At 38.6% G+C, this 5,298-nt stretch overlaps 1 long non-coding RNA gene across 1 annotated transcript; it reads left to right on the forward strand.

The window, feature by feature from the left end:
• Positions 1-1,225: 1,225 nt before the first annotated feature.
• LOC136979107 (uncharacterized) lies at positions 1,226-1,607 on the forward strand. Its single transcript, XR_010881340.1, has 2 exons — positions 1,226-1,361; positions 1,433-1,607. It is a non-coding gene; the product is annotated as an uncharacterized lncRNA (long non-coding RNA).
• Positions 1,608-5,298: the final 3,691 nt, after the last annotated feature.

The raw sequence follows: 5,298 nt of genomic DNA on the forward strand, positions 1-5,298 counted from the left end.
CTGTCGTACAAATACAAATTACACGTAAGAGAGTTTCTTCGTTTCGGGTCGGTCGTCTCTACTGCAAATACAGTTGGAACGTTCTAGCAATTTCCGGTAGGATCTAACGCAAACTATCCGAATTCCGATTCGTCGTGAGTATAATCTTGGACTTTTTCTGCGCTAATCGGTCCCAGAAGACATCTCGGCACATCGTTCGATGGTCGTCCGTTTGCGCTTCGGATTCGAATCTTTTAGATTTAAAAAGGCAGCTGCGGTGAGCATTTTGCTTTTCTCGGAAGAATTTAGACATTAATTTTTTTAAGCTTTTGTTTTAATCGACTAATTGCAAACTTTTTTTTTCAGAATGAAGATGTTGGAGTGGTTTCGCCGGAGGTTCCGACGGAAGAATGCGGTGGCGCCGGAGGGAGGGGGTTCCTCGGACGGCTCCGATGAGACGTTCGAGGATCCGGTGGTGGACTTGGTCTCTGCCGAATGTTCGGTGTCGTTGGAGACCGTCGAGCGAGAGGCAGCGGGTGGTGACGACCTTCCCCCAGTGCGTGTGGCGTGGCACTCTCCCGGAGGCGGGAGAGTTCTGAGTCCATTCCACTTGGCCAAGGTCGTCAGGGATCAGCCAGCCACAGACCTTGTTGTGGAAGAAGTACGGCGTAACAACACCTACGAGGTTTCTCGGAATTCGTTGTTACTTCGTATGTTCGGGTTGTCTGCCTCTTCGTCCACGCTCGCGACGTCGTCGCCATCGTCTTTCGGAAGTCGGAACGGGGAAGAATCGGAGGAGAGCGCCGCCGAAGTCGAGGGACCGCGGTTTTGTTGCTGCGGGTGGCTGCGTTTCCCTTGGCCTAGGCGGTGATCCTCCTCGATTTTCCCCAACTCGTCCTTTGCACCCGGATGCGACATTCTGACCGGATTCGACACTTTTCTCCCGGACTCGACACCTTTTCCCGGACGTGACTGTCTCCTACCCGGACGTGACCCACGGACTTGTCTCCCGAACGTGACACTCGATAGACGACAACGGATTTGACTCCCGATTCTGACCACCCGGACGTGACACGTTTACTCACCGGACGTGACATTTGACCGACCTTTCTTCCCAAACAGCTGTTACGAGGATTGAGCTTCCGGTTAGGTTAGGTCAGGTCCTTCGCTCTCCTCATGACACTGTTCGGGAAGAAAGACTAGCTGATACAGGTAATAATGTTGAGCTTAGATAATAAATGAATGAACTTCTTCTTTTCTCACTGTCTTTGTGTTTTGTAGGAACATTTGGGAGGGAGATACTTCTCCCTCCCCAACTTTACCACGAAGAGGACGAAGTGGCCATTTATCGTAAAAGTGAATATTTTCCGAAGTCTCCGATGGTAAGATCTCTTTCGTTTCATTTTCAACACATCTTATTCTCGTACGTAATTTACTGTTTTTCTGTTTTTAGACATGCCGAAAATGTTCTTCGATCACACGCACACACACACACACGGACATAACATCACTGTACACGAAGATATACACCGTTTAAGCTTTACTCGAATTCTCGCACTCACGCACTTACACATCAAGCGCCTCGTTCTGTGTATGTAATTCGACACAATGAAACAACCCGAACACTCGCTTCCCACAAATCCAACCCCTGGGTCCTCGTCCCGGGAAGTGGAAACGCCAATTTTAAAGATTAAAGTACTTTAAATTGGCGGCCGAAGGGGCTCTGGTAATCACACTTCTTGCATGGATTAAATGGAATTTCACACATTAGCATAAATAATCGTTTTGTGATGAATTTTTCTGTTAAATTTAGTGTGGTAAGAAATTATCTGCGCACAAATCTCGCTCGTATTTCAGTATCGCTAACTCGTTAAAGATCTTCGTGCTTATCGTATATTTCATCATACAAGCATCATGGCAGCTGGTTTTGTTCATCGAGAACTGTCTTAAGCTGGAAAATTGATATATTTATTCACATTTTATGCGTCGCGGGCCGCAAAATATATGAATGCGGCCCGAGGACCGCAGGTTGCTCATCCCTGCCCTAGACCATCACTGACGCGCAATTAACTGATTGCCTCTAGAAGTCGGCTTTTTACAGCAACGCAGCTTCCCTGCCATCAAACACGGCACGCCACTGAATCTTATCATTTATTTCACATGTAGTATAGAAATTTGTAATAAGATACATAATGCAATTATAATAAAATATTAATTTTAATTAATTCAAACTACGTTAAAATATGAAATGCTTCATACTTACTTGAGCGTCAATTTTGGGGGATAAGACCAAGGGTTAGAACCTCCGTATGAACGGAACTGAAGTGAAAGTGAAGTTTGAAAGAAATTGGCAAAATAATAGTTTTTCGTTTAAAAGTGGAATAACATTAAATTGCAGGTATTTCTCATACCACACGGTAACTTCTACAACACGGTTTCTCTCTAACACGGTAGGAAAATTGGGGATATCCCACGTAAAATACGACTTTCGGTTTCGCTCTGACACAGTTTGGAAAATCCGTACAAAATTTCACAATTTTTAAGTGTAAACTCCGTTATTCGATTTTCTTTTTATTCAAGCAAGCACGTGTGTCGTCTAAAATTTGCCCATAGATTTTAGAATATTGAAATTTTCAGTTTGTTTTGTGCCTTTTGTCGGGTTTGCTTTAATGAAAACTGATAGTATAATTTTTTCTTCCTTGCACTAGCTCTTCTATTCACCGATGCTGTTGTCGTTGCTTTCAGACCGTCATTATGTTTTGTTTTTATACTTATAGATTAACCTTCGTATTTAATAAAGTTTATTTAAACACTTTTAGATAAGTGTTATTAAACTTTTTTAATCATGAGTAAAATAACGAACGAAATACGGCTATATCTCGGTACTCGAACAATTCGGTGTTCGAACACAAATTTTGGCAAACAGTCGCTCGGTACTTGACTGAACAAACGTGACCTGCTAAAACAAATTATCAGTTAATTAATAACATATTTTGTCATCTATAGCAATTTCTTATGATAAAAATAAAAAATATGAGAATGTTGCTGATACTTCCGATCAACATCAACAAAAAAGCTGAGATGACGACTGTACTTCTCGTAAAAAGAAAACGCTTGCGTTTAACTACAATTAATATTAATGCATAATACAATATTGGGGTTGTTAATTAATTATTAATTGGAAATAAATTATCAATTGCTTTAATAAACACATTTCTCTTAGTAACGTAGTGTTTGCGAATTCGGCCCATGATTGGCTATGATTCTGGAGTAAAGCAAGACATCAGGATTACAACAAAATTTATTGTATCAAAAAACAAATCTTGTAATTTTCAAGAAACTTAAAAATTAAATATCACATCAATCGATCAAATCTCCGAGCCAAATTTCCATACAATCTCAGCAGGTGAATAATACCCGTACAATATAAAATACAGTATTAAGACCAAGCACAACTAAAACAAATTAATTCTTTAAAAACACTAAAAAACTTTAGGTTATAATCCAAGTAAAATAAACTACTCTTTAGCTCCGACTTCGAGTGAGTTATTTAGACAATAAAGAACGAAAAAATGCTATACTTTGATCAACTTCTTTATTTCATTTCCCAAATGCATTTCGCAACGCCTCATCAGTGGGTAGTTGAGTCTCGGTAACCCATTCCTTTTATGCTGGGTGATGTTTTCCCAGCATGCATCTATCTGCATACCGTCATTCAGGTTAATTAAATTTGCATATTCTTTTATACAAAAATGTTCTATTATTCTACGTTTTAAACAATCTTCTTCTTTATAAAGTATTTTCACATTATTTCTATCTATTTTACAAAATTTATTTTTATAATGTAGGTACCACGGCGATTCTTCTCATTTTAATCTTATTGCTGCCTCGTGCTCTTTTAAACGTGTTTCCAACTTCCTTCCGGTTTCTCCAACGTAAGACTTCGTTTGTGGACAAGTACAAGATAATTTATAAATTACACCTGCAACATCAAGTTTGTTTAACATATTTGTATCATCTTTGTTTATGACATTTACTATATTCAACAATTTGTTCTTTTGTTTTGCCACGATACATAAAGATTTCTCGGTCGCCGTCGGGGTTGCCGGTTTCGCGGATTAATGCAACATCAAACTGGATAAAGTTAATATTAAAAATACCGAAAAACCTTTATAATACGGCCAAACGAAAATGAAGTCCGACACATAGGATAAACAGATTGAGCCAGGGACAAGCCACCATTCTTTCTCCTCGAATTTCTGGCTTTAAAAAAAATCCTATGTGTCGGACTTCATTTTCGTTTGGCCGTATTATAAAGGTTTTTCGGTATTTTTAATATTAACTTTATCCAGTTTGATGTTGCATTAATCCGCGAAACCGGCAACCCCGACGGCGACCGAGAAATCTTTCCGAAAATCGAAATAATATTGGGCGAAATCCTAGGAATTTGATTTATTTCACGCCATGGCCGAAAATGAACGAAAAAGATGTTTATTCAAACGAATTTCGGGCGATTTTCGGAGATGGTCAAGCCTCCAGACGTAGAATTGAAAAAGATCTCCACGTTGGACATTCTGCACTATGTAAATGCAGAAGATAATTTATTTATCAAATTCCGAACACAAGAAAATGACTGAAGCAAAATTTAAAAAGAAAAAAATATATATATAAATTAATTAAAAAAAATAAAATTGATTTTTTAAATTCGAACATTGTTGACGCGTCTTTTAAACGACACCTGAGAGAGGGAAGTCACAGCGAAGAAAGTAAGAGCCAACGTTTTGCCGAGATTCGTTTAGATGGCGTTCAGAAATAGACGACCGTCGTCTTTGCAACGCATTTTAAACCGCGGTTCTTCCAGCCAACGTCTAGATGCCGTTCGGCTGTTAAACGTCGTTGTTTAACGTAAGCTCTGTCTCTGCAATCGGCTGTTTGTGTTTTGCAAATGCAAATTGTTTTTTCTAGAAAGCAGAATAAAATTTCTCATTAGAAACGACACTAATAAATATTCACAAAATTTAATATTTATTTTATAAACTAAAATCGATTTTTAGTATAACTAATAAAGATTTATTTTCAAAAGTACGAATTCAAATTACGTAACACAATGAGCTTAGCGTATAAAATCTTGTTTCGGGTAACAAATATTATATACTTTTTCTAATGAATTTGTTTTAGATTTATTAAATTTAATTACAAATACATAAGTGCAATTTACAATAGTATAGTGCTAGGTGAAATCATTCTAATAGTTACAAGTAGATTGTTGCGATTGTCGGACCGCCGAGCGGTTAATTCTGAGTGATCCGAGATCAAATC

Source organism: Centruroides vittatus, unplaced genomic scaffold (assembly GCF_030686945.1).
Source record: "Centruroides vittatus isolate TY-2023 unplaced genomic scaffold, ASM3068694v2 contig_579, whole genome shotgun sequence".
Lineage (NCBI taxonomy): Eukaryota > Metazoa > Arthropoda > Arachnida > Scorpiones > Buthidae > Centruroides > Centruroides vittatus.